This window comes from Anolis sagrei, chromosome 2, assembly GCF_037176765.1.
Source record: "Anolis sagrei isolate rAnoSag1 chromosome 2, rAnoSag1.mat, whole genome shotgun sequence".
In the NCBI taxonomy this organism is placed as follows: Eukaryota; Metazoa; Chordata; class Lepidosauria; order Squamata; family Dactyloidae; genus Anolis; species Anolis sagrei.
The window spans coordinates 243,006,006-243,027,331 of record NC_090022.1 but is presented as its reverse complement, the minus strand read 5'-3'; the positions used below and the strand labels follow the sequence as shown (position 1 = coordinate 243,027,331).

At 40.6% G+C, this 21,326-nt stretch overlaps 1 long non-coding RNA gene across 1 annotated transcript in view; it reads left to right on the top strand.

Annotated features, from left to right (window-relative positions):
* Positions 1 to 21,326, top strand: part of LOC132766432 (uncharacterized) — a 66,071-nt gene that overhangs the window by 17,934 nt on the left and 26,811 nt on the right. The window contains exon 2 of the long non-coding RNA XR_009630474.2: positions 14,396 to 14,487. This is a non-coding gene — a long non-coding RNA (uncharacterized lncRNA). The remainder of the gene's footprint in view (positions 1 to 14,395; positions 14,488 to 21,326) is intronic.

Sequence of the window (21,326 nt, the reverse complement as noted above, 5' to 3'; positions counted from 1 at the left end):
AACTCCTAAAAAGTGCAGATCTGTCATTGGAGGCTTATACCGCTTGGTTAGCTTGCCTTCCAAGTTATATACAATCATTTTTATTTCTTCTACAAAGCCAGGGTTACAATACTACATCACTCCATTTGGTTATATGCAATTCCAGACATGACATCTGGAAATAAATAAATAATTGTGATTTCAAATTCTGCATTGAAGGCTTTGAGAGCAAGTAAAGCCAAGGCTTCATTATGTTGTGTGCAATTGAGTGTTTTACATAGAACTGTTTATGTAATGGATTTTAAACTTCTCTATCAAATAGATTTTAGCTGTACTTTGTTTTAATTTGGGAGAAAGGGAGGATATAAACAAAACAAAACAGTCCAGACAACAGACTCCCACAGCAATGCTAGCATTAAACGGGATGTGAAACTAGAAATAGTCTTTTAACATGGAACTAGAATAGGAAGTGTGCCCATGGTGTTATTTTTAGTGCTTTTGTACACAGTGATTTTTGATGTGTTCTTTATGCTCGATACAATTGACATGGGGACTTACACATTGACTTTGTGGCTTGTAAAGGACAACCAGGAGCAAACACAGACGGAAGGTAAGAAGAACATTCCTAAAAGTATATTGTTTGCAATTGTCCGAGCTCAGGTGATCAGATTTCTTATCAACTGCTCAGGTTAGTGTATATTTCTTTACCCATTTCCAAAAAGATTCCTTAATATTTTCTTTAGATTTTCCCCCTATATCCCATTATTGAGGTGTTCATTTATACAATGTATTACTCTAGGTTGTATGCTATTTTTTAAAAAGAGAGAAGAGCTACATATGTTCTCCTAAGGTGGAAGTTCAAAATGTGTGGGGCTCAACACAACCATTTCTCTACACCTGGAGACTTTCTACTTCCCTGCTACCACCAATAATCCCACTGTGGCCGGATCAGTGATAGTAAATCTGCTGTAGTTTTAGTTTGAACTTTAAAGAAGCTATTGAAGGCCCAGAATCTATTTTACCTTTTGGGTTCAGCTCCTAAAATATCCCCTTTAAAGATCAGACTGAAGCCCAAAGCACATTCATCACCCCATTGACATTCAAGGAGCCAGCCACCACTGGTGCGTCCCTTAGCATTATTCCCATAATGGAGTACCTATGTTTACAAATAAATGTCAACAAGATGCAGCAATTAATTAGATGGCAGCAGCTACCACAGCGATGCATCTCTTTCCCTGAGTGCAGGGCACATAGTTATTATTTTTGTTCTTCGGGGATAGATTGAAAACACAGGATAGCATTTAATTATCTTGTGATCCCAGGTGGTCTTCTCTTCGCCATGCTTGTTAGCCCCAGAATACTTAAGAGCTGCTAAGCAGAAAGCTCCCTTTCAGATCCTTGATGCACATTGCAAATACATAGAATGCCTTTTATGGCAAGGGGAGATAAGCATCCTCATATATCTTTCCTCATGTTTGCCACTCTGCTTTGAAGGTTAGGCTCTTGCTTTAATGGCAGCCAATGACAGAATAGTTTGTCCAGCTCACTCACATCCTCAGATGCCTCCGAAATTCTAATTAGGGGAAAATCTTGGAGGCTTCAGTCCTTTGAAAGCCACAAAACAGTAGAGTCATCTGCTATTTTGTCCATAGTTATTAACTTCATCATGTTCTACTTTGCTAAATCCCAGGCCCAGGAACAGGTTCCACTTCCAGACGAGCCTTTCATTCTAAATTTCGCCCCACCTTTTAAAATATGAGTATCATCAACATCTTGGTTCTTGACAATAAGTATTGCCATGCTATCGTCCTACAAAACCTCACTTCTCACAGGAGACAATACAAACACTAGGGAGGGAAAACAACAAAATATAACCCTTTGCTCACTTGTGACAATGTGAGATCTAATACTACTAACTTTATCTAATTTTAGACTGTGTAGAAAACCCTTCTGCGGACTGTAATTTAATATTTAATAGTGGTTTTGTAAAGATTAGAGAAGGAATCCAATTCACTCGGGAGCTGTTACTGCTTGCACTGGAGTTGTGCTGAATGTTTCATTTTCTGTCCATTTGATTGGAAATGTAAATCATCTCACATTTCAGGAAATCAGTTGCTTCACAAGCTATACAAGTTGTCAGTTTATGGCCTCAATCTCTGTTTGCTATCTTCAAGGGAAGAAGTAGTAAAAATGAAATTAAGGCAAACAGATTAAATGCCAAATTTCTATGATGGTTCATCTTGTAATTATCACATCTGCTGCTACAAAGCTGCTGAAAATAAATAAATAAAGAGACCCTGGAAGCCTGCATGTTCTAAACAATTCCCACAATGGAAAGGAGCAGGACAATAAAGGACAATTGATAGTCAGAATGTTTTTTTTTTTAAGAGAAGCTTAACCTTGTATCTCACTAACTCTTGTTTCTTGCCTCTTTTGTTGCTGTGTCTGTTCTGTTCAGATTTTCATCCAAAGCTCATGATTTGTCTCTTTGCTAGATGTTGTCCATAGCAAATTTGTCATATGTATGAAGAAAGGGAGGGAAGGTGAAGGTAACAGAAATGGTCTGGAGCAAGGAAGTCTCGCTTTTTCTGTGTGTTTGTGTGTGCATGCGCACACATTCATACACTTAAGCAGCAAGAGAAAAACAATCCCAAAGGCCTTGGCCTCAGAGGGAGCATCTGTTAGTGTCACTAATGCACTCATGTCCTTTCATTTATTCCCACTCCCTTTAAACTGTTATAAGGTTATCTATCATAGTGTACTCTCTTTAGACCTTAACGATATCACACCAATCTACTATTTAACTAAAGTTGTGTTATCATAAGTCTGCACACCCTCATAACCTCACTTCCTACATTCTGTGCTTTCTCAATTTTTTCTTCTTATTTGTAGTTTTAGTGCCATTGTATGATTTTAGCATTAAAAAGAAGGCTAAGATATGTATTAGACAAAAGAAGAGCAGCCAGCTTGGAAATAGTGAGATGGAACGAAAGAGGAAGACAATTCTACTCCTTATTGTCAGTGAAGGAGAAGGACCCATCACACTAAGATAAATGATGGGAACATTGTGGATTTTTTAACCCATCAATAGATTGGGACCAGAGACTAATGAACACGGGATGAGGGGAAGGTGCACATGGCATTGTGCAATGCCTGTTTGCCTACTTCATGTGATGAAGGCCTCAGAGCCATAGCTCTCAGTGTATGAATTCATGTTTCCTCATTTTCTTCTGAAGGTGCACCTCTACAAATGGAAAAAGCCCTAGATATGTCTAAACACAATATTTGTAGATCAGTTGAATTGCTAAGTCTTTTTTCAGTGGCATTTTTTTAATAAGAAGAAACTCTTTTTTTATATTTGAACAAAGGATTTTTTAAAGACAACCACTAACCTTATTTCCCCGATATTTCTCATCATTAAGGACATTGCCACTGGAGAAACAAGAAAATGGGTGGTATCACAGCTATCTTAGTGAAGATGGAGAATGAGATGCAGGTGTGGAGGTGTATTTTAGTTTTCTTCTGAAGAAGAATAACAGGAGAGGGAAGGGTTGGAGTTCTCCCTGTAAAACCTCATCCCCAAGAAGAGGATGACAAATTCTGGGTCAGCTGTGCAAGACTTCCCTGCTACCACCAATAATCCCACTGTGGCCGGATCAGTGATAGTAAATCTGCTGTAGTTTTAGTTTAAACTTTAAAGAAGCTATTGAAGACGCTATCCAAGGTGCTAAAACTCACCCCCAAAACTGGTTAAGCATCTGAAATAAGTACTTTAATGATCATTTTAAAACTTAGGGCAAACTAACTGCCCCACTGAGATGGGAACTACCAGATTTTACAGCTGCTCCCATGATTGTGAATTCTTTAATAACTTTTAACTATTGCTTGAAAATATTGTGTTACAGCTATGCAGCATCATGATTCTGTCAGATGTTAAATTTTGTCATAAATGGAACATTACAATATTATTTATGAAGTAAACAGAAACATTATTTTTTGTGTAATTCAAGGTGAACATTTTCTGGGGTATTATAAATTAATGTGTGGGATCATGAAACGAAGCTGGTGTTGGTTATTAAGAGTCCAAGGTCAAGAAGCTGAGAGCACAAGTCAGAAGTTGGGGAGAGAAACCAGACAGGGAAACATGATAAAAATAGAGAAAGTGTCTACATGTCAAGAGAATCAAGGCCAGGACTCAGAGTTGGAAAGGATGTACTACAGGATAGAAAAGTTTCAAATGTTGCTTCCAGCATATGATTAGTGTTTCCAGTTCATCTTTACTAATATTGAGGTTTATTACTAACTGAGAACATCTGAGTAAGCTTGAACTAAACCATAGATATACTCACTTTGCATCTATGCTGGATCATTCCCCAAAATGGCTCATACTTATCTTAGCTATGTCTTCTGTTGTATCAGGACAGGTTTGAGGTGAGATCTTTTCCCATTAAACTCTGGAGGATTTTAGTCTTCACATACACACACCTCAGTGTCTCTGACTCCCAAATGATTTCCTATAACTTTTTAATCCCAAAACAGCTAGTACAACTGCCCTAACATCTCTGGATAGGATGTGGTTAGTCATTTCTCCCAACTTTCTGCTCCTCTCACCAAGTTTTGGTTCCTGTAGGTCTGTTCTGAAAAAAGGCTCATACAAGTAAGAAACAGATTGCAAAGAGGGGCAAAATTGTCTAAAATGGCTAATCACAGTACTCGGATTTTTGGGAGAACCTGATCAACATTTTGGGTGGTGTGGGGGGTGGGTTGAAGGGGTTTTTTTTATTTGGTAGGAGTGCAAAGACAGTTGGAGGGCTGACTTTGCATTCCAAATACCAATTCCATGGTGCGATGAGTGATTTTTCCTTGTTACATCTAAGGCATTTTTTTCTATTTTTAGATATATTTGTTTCAAAGCAACAACAATAGCAACAATAATGTAAAAAGCTAACAATGCATAATAAGATAAGCTAATAAGGCAAGGTAAGGGCCATAAAGTAATAGGTAACAAACAACACATTAATTTTAAAACCAACAACTAGTGCAATGCATTTCATTAAAAATTAATGTTCCAAGTTCTACTTTTAATAGTCTATAAATCCAAGTCTTATATTCCTCAGGATATGGTCAGGTTATATCTGAATTGATTTAGTTCCAGTAGCTTGCAGTTCCCATTAATTGCCAAGATGTTTGGCTCAGTTCACTTTGTCCCTCCTCAGATATAACAGTGGGCTTAGTTTTGCCTCTGTGGAAAAAAACTATGCAGCTTTATCATATTTGAAAGCATATGTCATGTTTTTACAAACCTGTCTGCGGCTGTAACTCTTCTTCAGTGTGCTCTAATGGTTATTAGTTTGCATTCATCTTTGTTGGGTTTCTCTGAGTGAGTGAAGCATATTAATGACCATTTTCTCTTCTCTCGCTCCACATTCCTCATTTTTTTTTAAAAAAATGAAATGCTATTTTTAGTAATGCAAATATTATAACAGTTTCATTGTCAGCAAAAATTAGGAAGTAAATAATTTTGACTCAGGAAGGTAGAGACATGTGTGTGCGTGTGTGTGCGTGCGTGCATGGCATGTGTTGGCTTGTGTCCAATTTTCAGATTTCAGCAACCAAACAGGCAGGATATGTAAACCAGTGAGCACAAGAGTGTTTTTTGGACATGGAAGATTGATTGCAGTTACTGGAGTACATTGAAATCTTGCAAACTCCTCTGCTCATGCTCAGTGAATAATCAATTATAAAGCCCTCTTAGGTACCACAGTGACATAGATACAGCTTTGAAAGTGCCCTCTAACAGAAGGATGGAGAGACTTCTCATTTGTATAGCTGCTGCTTTCAAAAACTGCATCTGGAAAAAAGTCTATTGGGATGAAAGAAGACCTTAACTCAAAGAGGGCCCTTGTAAGGCACATTTCCCCAAAGTTTTAGGAGAGGATTTTACTGCATATGGACCTAATCTGGTTCACTGTTCACCTCCTAGACTCTAAATTCCCTGCCCTGTTCTAACAATTGCATTGGGTGATTGCCTTTGAGGTAAGTGGGAGGAACCCACAAATTAAGGACTTTATTGCAATTAGCAAAGAAGCAGGACTAGTAGGACTATCATCTTTGGTGATAGTCTCTGTCACAAAACCCATTGCCAGTTTGCTATCTTCCTGTTACTAAGCTGTCCCCAGTGATTGATGGGTTTTACCTACTCACACCCTGCTCTGGCATTTATCTGGTATGATGAAGTCCATGTACTTCTGTCCCAGGATGCTGACACAGTAGTAACACCAGGAGCAGGTTCATCTGCTTCTTCCTTTTCCATAACCCACTAAAATAGTTTTGTTGATTTAAAAAATCTTCCCAAAACTTGCATAAATATTTTTATAAACATTTACTTAGAATCATAGAATCAAAGAGTTGGAAGAGACCTCATGGGCCATCCAGTCCAACCCCCTGCCAAGAAGCAGGAATATTGCATTCAAATCACCCCTGACAGATGGCCATCCAGCCTCTGTTTAAAAGCTTCCAAGGAAGGAGCCTCCACCACACTCCGGGGCAGAGAGTTCCACTGCTGAACGGCTCTCACAGTCAGGAAGTTCTTCCTAATGTTCAGATGGAATCTCCTTTCTTGTAGTTTGAAGCCATTGTTCCGTGTCCTAGTCTCCAAGGAAGCAGAAAACAAGCTAGCTCCCTCCTCCCTGTGGCTTCCTCTCACATATTTATACATGGCTATCATATCTCCTCTCAGCCTTCTCTTCTTCAGGCTAAACATGCCCAGTTCCCTAAGCCGCTCCTCATAGGGCTTGTTCTCCAGACCCTTGATCATTTTAGTCGCCCTCCTCTGGACACTTTCCAGCTTGTCAATATCTCTCTTGAATTGTGGTGCCCAGAATTGGACACAATATTCCAGATGTGGTCTAACCAAAGCAGAATAGAGGGGTAGCATTACTTCCTTAGATCTAGACACTATGCTCCTATTGATGCAGGCCAAAATCCCATTGGCTTTTTTTGCCGCCACATCACATTGTTGGCTCATGTTTAACTTGTTGTCCACGAGGACTCCAAGATCTTTTTCACACGTACTGCTCTCGAGCCAGGCGTCCCCCATTCTGTATCTTTGCATCTCATTTTTTCTGCCAAAGTGGAGTATCTTGCATTTGTCACTGTTGAACTTCATTTTGTTAGTTTTGGCCCATCTCTCTAATCTGTCAAGATCGTTTTGAATTCTGCTCCTGTCCTCTGGACTATTGGCTATCCCTCCCAATTTGGTGTCGTCTGCAAACTTGATGATCATGCCTTCTAGCCCTTCATCTAAGTCATTAATAAAGATGTTGAACAGGACCGGGCCCAGGACGGAACCCTGCGGCACTCCGCTCGTCACTTCTTTCCAAGATGAAGAGGAAGCATTAGTGAGCACTCTCTGTGTTCGTCCACTTAACCAATTACAGATCCACCTCACCGTAGTTTTGCCTAGCCCACATTGGACTAGTTTCCTTGCCAGAAGGTCATGGGGGACCTTGTCGAAGGCCTTACTGAAATCCAGGTACGCTACATCCACGGCATTCCCCGCATCTACCCAGCTTGTAGCTCTATCGAAGAAAGAGATCAGATTAGTCTGGCATGACTTGTTTTTGATAAATCCATGTTGACTATTAGCGATGACTGCATTTGTTTCTAAGTGTTTGCAGACCACTTCCTTAACAATATTTTCCAGAATCTTGCCCGGTATCGACGTGAGGCTGACCGGACGGTAGTTGTTTGGGTCGTCCTTTTTTCCCTTCTTGAAGATTGGGACCACATTGGCCCTCCTCCAATCTGCTGGAACTTCTCCCGTTCTCCAAGAACTCTCAAAGATGGTTGCCAATGGTTCCGAAATGACTTCCGCTAGTTCCTTCAATACTCTTGGGTGTAGTTGATCTGGTCCTGGGGACTTGAACTCATTAAGAGCGGCCAGGTATTCCTGGACGACTTCTTTCCCAATTTGGGGTTGGATGTCCTCCAATCCCTCATCCACTCCATCTTGCTGAGGTTGAAGACTCTCTTTTTGTGAGAAGACCGAGGCAAAGAAGGCATTAAGTAGTTCTGCCTTTTCCCTATCCCCTGTCAGCATTGCCCCATCTTCTCCTCGAAGAGGTCCTATCGCCTCCTTGTTTTTCCTTTTTCTACTGACATAAGAATAGAAGCCCTTTTTATTGTTTTTAATGTCCCTGGCAAGTCTGAGCTCGTTTTTTGCTTTAGCTTTGCGGACCTTTTCCCTACAGGTGTTGGCTATTTGTTTGAGGAATGGGACTGTGGAAGGACAGAGTTCTTTTCTCAGCAGGAAGCTGCATCATCATGCAGGCATGCAGTAAGAAAGATAACCATCCTGGTAAATACCTGGGATCATTAGTCATATGAGTACTGTGGGATGGTGGCTTCATGTAATAATGTCCAGAGTTACTTTCATCAGTGTCTTCACCACACATTCTAACCAATGAGTTGGTTGTTGGATCTAATGCACAAAGTTTGGGCATGTGGACTGAGTAAGAAGCATCATGTTGCAGCTAGGTTTCTGATCTGTGATGACATTTTTGTTTTGTTTGTATATGATACGTTTTAACTTTGTTGATTGGGCTTGGCCCCATGTGAGCTGCTCCAAGTCCTTTCAGGGAGATGGAGGCGGGGTATAAAAATAAAGATATTATTATTATTAGTATTAGTATTAGTATTAGTATTAGTATTAGTATTAGTATTATAGTTCTCCTTAACACCTACATGTAATTCCGATTTCTGACCATCCCATGGTCAATCAGTGCTTGAGGGTGGGGGTTGACCTCTTTAGCATAATCTGGCAGTGATTTTACATCTGGGAAAAGGGAATTGCCATAATTATCTAGGATCTCTAGGGAGGGCAATAGTTCTTCATTTTTTTCCATCTACAAAATGGCAACTAGCTGAGGTCAGGGAGCCTCCCCTTCATTGCCTCCTTCTGGTTTTGCATACAGGAAAGATTGCAACTCATACTACTACTTAATACAGATTGGGCATCTGGAATTATGAAATCCAAATACTTCAAAATTAAAAATTGTCCACATAGATGACCGAGATAATGACACCATTGTTTAATGCACACCACTATTAAAATATTGAATAAAATTACCTTCAGACTATGTGTATAAGGTGGTTATTATCATTATTAATACCCTGCTTTATCTCCCCAAAGGGGACTCAAAACAGCTTGACATAAAAGTATTAGCATACAATTTAAAATATACAAATATGTAACCATTAAACGGAATTAAACACAAACAGCACTAAAAAGTCACAGTTAAATCCATCGAACATATGTTATATTATTATTATTATTATTATTATTATTATTATTATTATTATTATTATTATATACCAATACAGATATTCCAAAACAATGTCTCTCTGTGTTATTATTATTATTATTATTATTATTATTATTATTATTATTATTATCTCCCCAAGGGACTCGGTGCGGCTTACATGAGGCCGAGCCCAAACACAACAACAAAAGCAATAAAACATCAATACAAGCAATTAAAAAACATAGACAAAAATACACAACATTATCAAAAAAAGCAACACATAATTAAAAACAGTGGGAAGGCCAAATGTAGAGTTAAAATTGGAAATAATGCTGGGCCATGAAACAAAAGGTGATACTGGAGTTTGTGGAGGGCATAACATAATCCAAAATTCCAAGCAGTGGGGTCCTAAGCATTTTGGATAGGGATCTTCTACAATGGCCTAAAACATATATGCAGATATAACTAAGGTTAAGCCTCTATATGTGGCGAAATATCCAGTAAACACATGTTAATCTGTTCAAAAGTATATTTGCTATGAATGAAAAACAGTTTGTGAATAGACATTATTAATATAATAATGATCACTATAATACTTTCTGCATTTCATTTCCTTTTGATTTGTTGTCTCACTGTTTATATTCACCCATCTATGTTTGTGTATATTGGTAACCTAAAGGGCAACACATCACAAGTCTGAAAAAATGAATTGTGTTCCACAAAATATATATGCCACCTTGTTTTGATTATTCTTAAAAGTTACTCAATATTGTTTGCTATTTTTATTGCACCAAAGTAACAAGGATATCCTTCTGGAAATTGTAGTAAAAAAAGACAGATTTGCAGAATGACATCAAGGAAAAGATGGCTCTCTTGGCATCCTAGAAAATATTGCCTTGACACAAGATGTCTGATTGTTTGGGGACCTATTTCTATTCTTTAATTTTGCTCTGAGCTGTTTGATTAAAGGGTCACTAAACTGCCCCCAGGAAAACCGACAGTCCACAAAGTGTTTGCCATCAATTCTCATTGTGGCCACTCTGACGTCAAAGTCTTGTCTCAACATAACTCAGAATGATGTGTACTTTAAACATAGCTGCTGAATAACGGCAACGAGTTCTGTAAAGTAAATGGATGTTGAAACTGATTGCAAAATAATCATCATGGAAATGATGTAGGTGCAAGAGTAAGATGAAATGCAGCCATTTGTAATGGGCTAAAATATTCTGGGGATGGTCTAAGTTGTTATCATTTAATGTTGCAACCTGCTCTTCTCCACTCCTGCATTGCATCTAGCAGCAATTGTATGTGTGTCATTTTGGTGGGAGGAGGAAATCCACTGAAGGCAAAATACAAACCCTTTTGTCAAAATCCTAGCCAACAAAACCCCCAAAATTGGAAAATACTTGAAGATATAAAGCAATAACAACAACAGCAACAAGAACAACAACATTCTAATTTTTCTGTAGACACAGTCCTCTCTGATTCCATTGGTATCTGTATTCATTAGTGCTTCGATGTTAGTGATGTGATGAATCATCTCTGGATTTTAGTCCATACTTTACATTTAATCCAAGTTGCTAAATGAAATCCCCACAATGAGTTTTCTCCTTGGATAGCTCCTTTACAATTGACAGTAAAACCTTGAAAAGGGACATCGATGCTGCCAATAGCCACTGCCTTCTTTTTAAAAGGAATGGAGTGTGCTGTTATTTGGGAATGCCACATTCTTCTCTAATTTGAAATACTGGAGGTCTTTTGCTGCTTGAGGCTGAAAACAAAAAGAAAATGAACCTCCTCCACATTTTACTAACTGAACAGACAGTTGAACCTTATTTGAACCAGAGCTTGCAGAGAACATTTTATATAAAAGAATGTTATTACCTGTAACCTTACATTTTAGGGGAACAAGGGCATTTTTTTCAAATCAGAGTAGCCTAATAAATAGTGATATTGTTCCCCTTTTTAGTGAAACCAGAAATATTTAGTTGTTGCTCCTAAACCATTTGAAGGAGGTTTTGACAAATTTGACTAGTTCTATATTTTAAAAGTGTTTTTCAAACTAAAGAAATGAAAAGTAAAGAGGAGAATGGACACATGGACATCACCTGATGGCCAACACAGAAATCAAATAGACTTCTGTAGCCATGAGAGATATGTTCCTGAATTTACTATAGAAACAGGAACCCATGGATAGTAGTGAACCCTCTTGAAAGGAATGATGTCTGCGTTGGAAGACCTAGGAAATTTCTAGAGTGGTAACTTCTGACAGATGCATATTATAGAATAGCCTTAACATCTAGCAAGTTTCTGAAGAAGACATATTTTGTCGGACAAGGGTAAGTGAAACCATGGGTACTGGTCTCACAGTTAAGGGAATATGCTGTAATTGGTTGCAGAAGATGGAGAAGCTCCATTTTGTTTACAAACACAAGACAAGGAGCAGGCACAGAAAACATGTTAGCAAAAAATAGAGTAAAGCTAAAGAATAACACTAAAATAAGCACTGTGCCAAAATATAGCAAGAATATCCCTGTAGAATTTACAGATAATGTAAAATAGATCTGCTCTATTAAACTTAATTAACCATGATACACAATTTCTGGCAGCCAAAAGGACTTTCAAAACACCACAGGCTCACCGGATCTATGACCGCCTGGAACGCAACCTCTTAAGAGAGAGAATCCACACCATCCGCAAAGAACTCGCAAACACAGACAAGGAACTGCTGCATCTGCATATCAATATCAGCCAGAAGATGAATTCCCAGGACTGGGATAAAATAGACAATCTCACTTACAGGAAAATGGAGAAGAATATGGTTGTCCACACCAACAGACAAAAACAAAAATTCCACAAACGACAAAAGCAACAGCCGAAACCAGAACTGGATACATCACGGACCATCATCAACCTGACAGACAGACAACTCTCTGAAGACCAAGTATCCATACTAGCGAAAGGAGGAAACTTTGCTGTAACCTCCACCAGGATCCCAGTAGAAAACATCATTGCCAATGTCGAATCAGCAATTTACCGCCTACCAGAGGAAGAAGCAGAAGAAGTACGAGCGGAAGCAGCAAGGATCCTGAAAAAGGCAAAACTCCCCTCCAGTAACATTACTAGGAAGGAAAGAGAAGCCATTCGAGACCTAAATTCAGATCCTGATATCCTCATTCTGCCAGCAGACAAGGGGAATGCCACAGTCATCATGCATACAGAGCAATACAAGGAGAAGATCAGAAAACTCCTGGACCCTACCATATACAGAAAGCTTAAGCAAGACCCAACTTCCAAAATAACCAGAAAAACCAACACTCTAATTAAAAACTCCTCCATCAACTTCGACATACGACAGCAGCTATGTAAATCGGAAGCCCTTCCACCCAGGCTTTATGGACTCCCCAAAATCCATAAGGACTCCACCCCACTCAGACCAATCGTGAGTGCCATTGGGTCCCCCACATATGACTTAGCCAAATTTCTTGCTGCACAGTTACAAAGCCACATTGGGCTCACAACACACTACATCAAGGACTCAGCCCACTTCATTGAAAAAATCAGCAATCTCAAGCTAAATACAAATGATAAACTGATCAGCTTCGATGTGGTGTCTCTATTTACCATGGTCCCAGTTGCAGACACCATGGCACTCATCAACCAGAGGTTCCCAGAAGACATCACGGCACTGTTTCACCATTGCCTCACCACCAGCTATTTTCAGTGGGACAATGAATTCTACGAACAGAAAGATGGAGTAGCTATGGGGAGCCCTCTCAGCCCAGTCATAGCTAACTTCTACATGGAACAATTTGAAAAACAAGCTCTTGAAACAGCAACCAAAAAGCCCACTATATGGTTCAGATATGTGGATGACACTTTCACCATTTGGAGCCATGGAGAAGAAGAACTCAACAGGTTCCTGGAACATCTTAACAGCATCCACCCTAACATCCAGTTCACTATGGAAATAGAAAAGGAAGGAAGACTGCCTTTTCTAGATGTCCTAGTCATCCGCAAACCAGATCAACAATTAGGTCACACCGTCTACAGAAAACCCACACACACAGATAGATATCTACATAAAAATTCCAACCATCACCCAAGTCAAAAAAGAAGCACCATCAAAGCCTTGGCAGACCGTGCAAAAAGAATCTGTGAACCCCACCTCCTCCAAGATGAACTGAACCACCTCAACTGGGCTCTACAGGCCAATGGATACTCCACCTCAGACATCAGAAGAGCTGCAAGACCAAGAACAAGCCACAAGAATAAAGATGAAGATCCACCCAGAGGAAAAGTGTCCCTGCCATACATCAAGGGAACCACTGACCGCATAGGGAAGCTGATGAGGAAACACAACATACAAACAATCTACAAACCCACCAAGAAAATTCAACAAATGCTACGTTCAGCAAAGGACAAGAGGGATCCTCTCACCTCTGCAGGAGTCTACCGTGTACCATGCAGCTGTGGACAAGTCTACATAGGGACCACCAAACGCAGCGCCCAGACACGCATCAAGGAACATGAAAGGCACTGCAGACTACTCCAACCAGAGAAATCAGCCATAGCAGAGCACCTGATGAACCAACCTGGACACAGCATTCTATTTGAGAACACAAAAATGCTGGACCACTCTCACAACCACCATGTCAGGCTACACAGAGAAGCCATTGAAATCCACAAACATGTGGACAATTTCAACAGAAAGGAAGAAACCATGAAAATGAACAAAATTTGGCTACCAGTTTTAAAAAATTCTAAAATTAAAACAACAGAGAGAAAAACAGGCAGGGACATCTAATCACCTTTCATTAAGAGTTTGCTCCAGGCACAGTCAGCCCATTGTATGCTAATCAAGGTGGTCAATTGAAAAGATTCACACCTAGCCCATCTTACAGTAGCCTTTTGTCTCACCCTGGTCTTTCCACAGATATATAAAACCCCCTTTTTCCCAGCTCCAGACCTCACCCTCTGAGGATGCCTGCCATAGATGCAGGCGAAACGTCAGGAGAAATGCCTCTAGAACATGGCCATATAGCCCGAAAAAACCCACAAGAACTGCATGATACAACTTTTTACTTTCTTCAATTCCCTGATCAATCTAGGGCCCTGGCTGATGTCACTCCAGGCAGTGAGCAACCAGCAAGACCTATGACATGCCCAGAAACTGCCATGATGAGGAGAATGGGAGGAGATGGTGAGTGTCCCTGAACATGAGAGATGGGGAACATGTAAACTGTTGCATGTAAACTGTTGCAGCCAGTTTTGCTTTGGAATTGGCCCAACTATTTCTCTCAAGTCTCTTGCTCTCAAGGAGGCATAAAGGATCGTTCTTAAAGATCCCATCCCACATGTTAATCGTTGCTTTCTCCCATTTCCATGCACATTGGGAGCTCAGAAGATGATTTCTCCCTGGCTCAATTTTCCCCACATCTCTAATTTCCCCACACTTCTGAAACACTTCGCAGACAAAGTAGCATGGATGACGGGCAGAAATCTGCTTGTGTCATATGAAGGGATATGTGCTATTTTATCTATTAACTGTTTTAGAAGTGTGTGGAATTGGGGGGGGGGGGTGATCTTGCATGTGATGAAGTCATTGGTGCTCCAGCACAATTCTAGAATAAACTTATGATGGAAGATGACCGTACTCTGTAGGACTTAGAGATTCCTAGAGAGGTGTTCTTTCAATTAATGAAAATAGCAATTTTTATTCACATTTTCCAGCTTTCATTGACATCCTAAATCTTATTTCTGCCTAAGAACCCTTCCAGACAGGGCCCAAAATGTAAGCCCTGTTGGGCATTTACCAGCCAAATTCTCTGGTAAAAGAGAATTAATTTGGGACAAACCAGGTAAACCCAATTTGTCCCAAATTAATTTGATACTCCATTAGACACTGATCTTCCTGAAACATCTAATGGGGTATGGGGCCTGTAGGTAGGGTGCCAGTTAGGGTGCCATTTTAGCTTGCCAGGAGAACTTTACAAGCAGGCTCCGTACCTGCCAGCTGCTTTCTGGTAAATTTTAGGGTCTAAATTTGGGATTTGCAAGTGGCAAACAATCGGCACTACATCTGACTACCCAGGAGGGAAAATTCAGGGTTTGGTGTGGGCTGTGGGGACTCCAATGAGGGCAAAAATGGGTTAATTCAACCCATTTTCACCTACATTTTCCTGCTATCTGGAAGGGTCCATAGTGTATTTGATGCAGGTACCTTGAGCAACAGCTTGTAGGTTCAATATATCACACGTGAGTGTGTGTGTGTGAATGGATATTATTACAGTTACCACTTCAAACACTTAGGTCAATTAAACTTATTAATGAAACTTATTAATGAAAATAGCAATTTTTATTCACATTTTCCAGCTTTCATTGACATCCTAAATCTTATTTCTGCCTAAGAACCCTTCCAGACAGGGCCCAAAATGTAAGCCCTGTTGGGCATTTACCAGCCAAATTCTCTGGTAAAAGAGAATTAATTTGGGACAAACCAGGTAAACCCAATTTGTCCCAAATTAATTTGATACTCCATTAGACACTGATCTTCCTGAAACATCTAATGGGGTATGGGGCCTGTAGGTAGGGTGCCAGTTAGGGTGCCATTTTAGCTTGCCAGGAGAACTTTACAAGCAGGCTCCGTACCTGCCAGCTGCTTTCTGGTAAATTTTAGGGTCTAAATTTGGGATTTGCAAGTGGCAAACAATCGGCACTACATCTGACTACCCAGGAGGGAAAATTCAGGGTTTGGTGTGGGCTGTGGGGACTCCAATGAGGGCAAAAATGGGTTAATTCAACCCATTTTCACCTACATTTTCCTGCTATCTGGAAGGGTCCATAGTGTATTTGATGAAAATAGCAATTTTTATTCACATTTTCCAGCTTTCATTGACATCCTAAATCTTATTTCTGCCTAAGAACCCTTCCAGACAGGGCCCAAAATGTAAGCCCTGTTGGGCATTTACCAGCCAAATTCTCTGGTAAAAGAGAATTAATTTGGGACAAACCAGGTAAACCCAATTTGTCCCAAATTAATTTGATACTCCATTAGACACTGATCTTCCTGAAACATCTAATGGGGTATGGGGCCTGTAGGTAGGGTGCCAGTTAGGGTGCCATTTTAGCTTGCCAGGAGAACTTTACAAGCAGGCTCCGTACCTGCCAGCTGCTTTCTGGTAAATTTTAGGGTCTAAATTTGGGATTTGCAAGTGGCAAACAATCGGCACTACATCTGACTACCCAGGAGGGAAAATTCAGGGTTTGGTGTGGGCTGTGGGGACTCCAATGAGGGCAAAAATGGGTTAATTCAACCCATTTTCACCTACATTTTCCTGCTATCTGGAAGGGTCCATAGTGTATTTGATGCAGGTACCTTGAGCAACAGCTTGTAGGTTCAATATATCACACGTGAGTGTGTGTGTGTGAATGGATATTATTACAGTTACCACTTCAAACACTTAGGTCAATTAAACTTATTTAAATATTCAATATCTTTATTTTTCAGTAATTTCCCCCACTCCCAATGCTCTAAGCTGATGTGCCCTAGGCATGCATTTCTGTGGGAATATTAATGCATTGCTAAGCAGGTTTACTAAACAGGGAAATCTGAATTCTATTGTACTAACCCACATGTTTGTTCATTCTCTCTTTGTGTTTTCAGAATTTAATTTCCAAATGATCTTTAGAATTGCTAAGGACGGGTGATAGGAATCAGCATGTAAACATGATGGCATTTGCTGTACATTTGTATAATCAGAATTTAAAGAGCACAGCTAAAGTTGTTGCTTTGCCTACTAGACGGGATCGATTAGAGGGAGAACAGATGGGTTTGCTTTGTTTTGTTTTCTTGTATTTTTATCTTAATTGTGTTTTACCTTATGTGATGTGGGCAGGAAAGAGAGAAAAGGAAAAGGAAAAAGTTGCAGTTTTTGGCCTAAAACAATATTTATATAAAATATATGCACTCTTTTTGTCCTTTTAACCACCAGATATGTTGGGCTACCATTACATTTGCCTCTCTCAGAGAAGGACAAGGATGATGAGAGTTATTGCCCAAAACATCCAAAAGGTACCAAGCAAGGAAAGGGTGCTGTAAAGTACCAAATTAGAGCCAGAATATGAAAAGTGAGCACAAGGAATGTGAAACACAAGAAGATGCAAATCTTCTAAGAGTGCATCCATGCTGTAGAAGTAATGCAATCTGATACCATTTTGTCATGATGCAATGTTATGGAATCACAGGAGTTGTACTTTGGTGAAGTACCAGCATCAGCACTGTTCGGCAGAGAAGGCTAAAGGCTATGCAAAACTACAGTTCCCATTATTCCGTAGCATTGAGCAATTGCAATGAAAGTTGTCTCAAATTGCATTGATTCTCCAGAGAAGAGCAATGATTCTCAACCTGTGGGCCCCAGAGGTTTTGGGGCCCACAGAAATCCTAACAACTGGTAAACTGGCTGGGATTTCTGGGAGTTGTAGGCCAAAACACCCTGGGACCCACAGTTTGAAAACCACTGGAGTAGTTGAACCCTAAATAATTTTTCTGTCATTTTCTGGACTTACTGTTTCTCATGGCTTCCCCTGTGGATATTGAAAAGTACCCCTGGCACTTTCACTCATCAGTAGGTGCAATGATATAAAAAAGATTGAATTTTACTCTGTAGCCTCCAATATTTTCTTACAATTGTGGAAATGGGTCAACATTTGGTTGAAGTCAAATGCAGCTGCCACATTTATTGTCAAGATTTCTATTTTTCTCCGTTGCATTGATCTTTGACTGCATCTCTGGAGACAGATATTTGGAAGACTCTCTGAGGCTATAGTTCCATGTCCTCCTCTTCTGCCTTCTCTTCTAGTAGCTTTGCACATTTATTTCAATGCACCTACCTCATAAATGATATTTGTCTGATATCCCTTCTATGCAAATATCCCAGATAGGATGAACACAAGGAGAGGAAGCTGTCTAGCTCTGCCCTTTTCATTTTTATTCAAGTCCTGCAGAAAATGACAGTCTAAAAATGTATGTACACTTACCATATGAATTAAAAGAGGGTGCTCCTCTCTCTAAGAGCTGCCGCAAACTACAGGAAAGCGGGAGTGAGCTTGCGCTCGCTCTGAAGCCCCACCTTTTGTTTCCCGAGGCTGCTCTCTCTCTTGCTAGCGTGCCTGTTTTCCCTTGCTAGGCCAGCGATACGAGCGTACTCTCGCTGTTGACAGAATTCAACAACGAGAGTACGCTCACATCGCTGGCCTAGCAAGGGAAAACAGGCACGCTAGCAAGAGAGAGAGAGCAGCCTCGGGGGAAAAAAGGCGGGGCTTCGGAGTGAGCGCAAGCGCAAGCTCGCTCCCGCTTTCCTGTAGTTTGCGGCGGCTCTTATGCATGAGGTCAACTCATACATGAGTATATATGGGACTTGTGGGACAACTGTCTTCAAGGAAGGTCATGCCCATAACCTTACACACAGTGTCAAATGGTTGTTCCTGAACCAGTCCCTGATCCACACACAGTCACATGCTCTCTCTCTCTCTCTCTCTCTCTCTATATATATATATATATGAAGTTTTATTGGAATAAAAAAGTATAAAACTCTTCCAATATTGTGTTGAATTGCAACTCCCGATATGCCTCACCATTGGCTATGATTTATTTATTTCGTATCAAAAGCATTGCATAAAGAATCAAGTATAAAACTGATAAAATAGAAGGAACACAAGTGGCTAAATAATTTTAGACCAAAAATGGGCAACAGCGACTTCATTGTCTGTAGCTTTAAACAGTTCCTCCTCTGTGCATGAGGCAGGGCATTATGGGCAAGCATACATTTGTGGAGTTGTTTGCTCTGCTCCACAGTTGCACAAGATGGAGGATTCTTCTAGGTAGTGCCCTTTAGCCAGGTTGTCTTTTGATCTGCTCAGTCCGCTTCTGAGTCTGTTCAGGGACTTCCAAGTTGTCCATTCTTTGTTTGCTCCAGGAAGAAGACCCTCGTGGGGGGCCATCCAGTTGGAATTGCCTGATTTTGCTGCCCATAGGGATATTCTTGCGGTTGCTGGAGGAACATTAAGAGGAGTGGTGGTTCTCATGAAGCTTTTCCTTGATTTAAGTCTACTGGGAGGATGATAGCCATGCAGTGGGTGGCTTTCACAGTGTTCAAACTTATTTCTCTTGCAATTGGCAGCAACTTCCCATCTCACATCGGGGGGCAATGCCAGCTAGCTTACAGTGTCTATCAACATATTGGTGGAGATTTGAGACATCCTGTGATTATTCTGCATGTTTCATTCAGTGCTGTATTCACCTGCTTCACATGGACAGCTTTGGAGTTGAGTAAGATTGGCTATGTTGGCAAGGAGTGATGAAAGTTGTAGTTTAATAACAACTGGAAGACTGTGCTGTTTCCATCATTACTGTTTCTGGATTTTGGAACCCTGTGAGATCAACCTTAAAGAATCTTCAAAAACTTCCTATAATATGACTCTTACACACAAAAGCTTCCTCACAAGCAGTGCCAGATTTACCATTACACTTAGGTATGCACAGGGCTCTGTTGGCTGTGTGTGTGTGTGTGTGTGTGTGGGGGGGGCATCTTTCTGCCAAAAAAAAAAATTATGATGGATTTTGCTGGCATGGGCAATTTTTTGATGCATTGTAGACAGAGATAGCAGGCTGCTTCTGAGAGGCAGAGATTCAGGTGCAAAAAGCCAATGAAAAAGAAAGGCAGAAGCTGACCTCTCAAGGTCAAAGGAATGTGTTCATGTTTTGCAGTCGTTAAATTACAGAGAGAACTGTTAGGATTTTAGATCAAGCCACATTGCTACTGGAGTGAGGAACTCCTGTCTCATCCCTGGTTCATGCTTTAGTTTAAGACCCAAGATTCCTGGTCAAGTTTTGCTTCTTGTGTTATCGATTTATGTTTGGATTCATGCTCATGTTGTGCTCCATGTTTCTTGGATTAATGTTCATGTTTTAATCATTGTTTTCTGGATGTACCTATTGCTTTCTTTATTAGCTCTCGGATTTTTACCCTTTATTTTGCTTAAGGTGCCTTTGGCCCTTTTAATATGAGTTTTTTCAATAAACTGCTTATTACCACATTTGGTTTCTTGGTGAGTGCTGTAAGCAAGGTGAACTCCTGCTGAGGTGCAACCACTGAGAAGGCCCTCACTCTTATCCCCTCCAATCATGCTTGTGATGGTGACAGGAGTGAGAGAAGGGCCTCCCTGGCAGCTCTCAGGGCCCACACTTTTTTCATAGGGGAAAATGTGGTCACAAAGGTAGGCAGGACCCGAACCATTTAGGATTTTGTAGGTAATTTTGTAGATAAACAGTAACACCAGTTGCAGTTTCTGGGCTGTTTTCACAGGTAGCCCCATGTAGAGTGTGTTACAGTAATCCAGTCTGTATGTATGTAACTAAGGCAAGGACCACTGTGACCAAATCAGGATTCTCGAGGCTGATTTGGCTGCAGCTGGTGTACAAGTTTTAACTGAGCAGTCCCTCCCGGCCACCACTGACACATGGGCATCAAGCACTGAATCCAAGAGGACCCCCAGACTGCAGACCTTTGTCCTTAGGGAGAGTGTAACCCCATTGAGCACAGGATGATCACCCACATGACTTCTGTTTTGTCTAGATTAAGTTTCAGTTTGTTAAACCCCATCCAGTCCATCACAGCAGCCAGGCACTGGTCCAGGATCCAGGGGGCTTCTTTGGAATTTGGTGGGAAATAGAGATGGCACCAAACTCCAAAACTACAGATGGCCTCACCCAGCAGTAATAGTAGTAGTAGTAATAATAGTAATAGGAGCAACCCTAGGGGCCATCCCATCCAACCCTCTCGTGCCATGCAATAAAAGCACAATCCAAGCAACAACGGCCCTGCAGAGCATACTTTAAGAATCACTGGTCTACAGGAGTGTGCCACAAAACAGGGAGTGTAGGCCTACAGGGCCTGCCTTCTTCAGGGTCCAAGTAAGAGGCCTCATAACTTAACTAGCACGGGGCCTCATTTGTCCTAAATCTGGCACTGCTCACAAGAA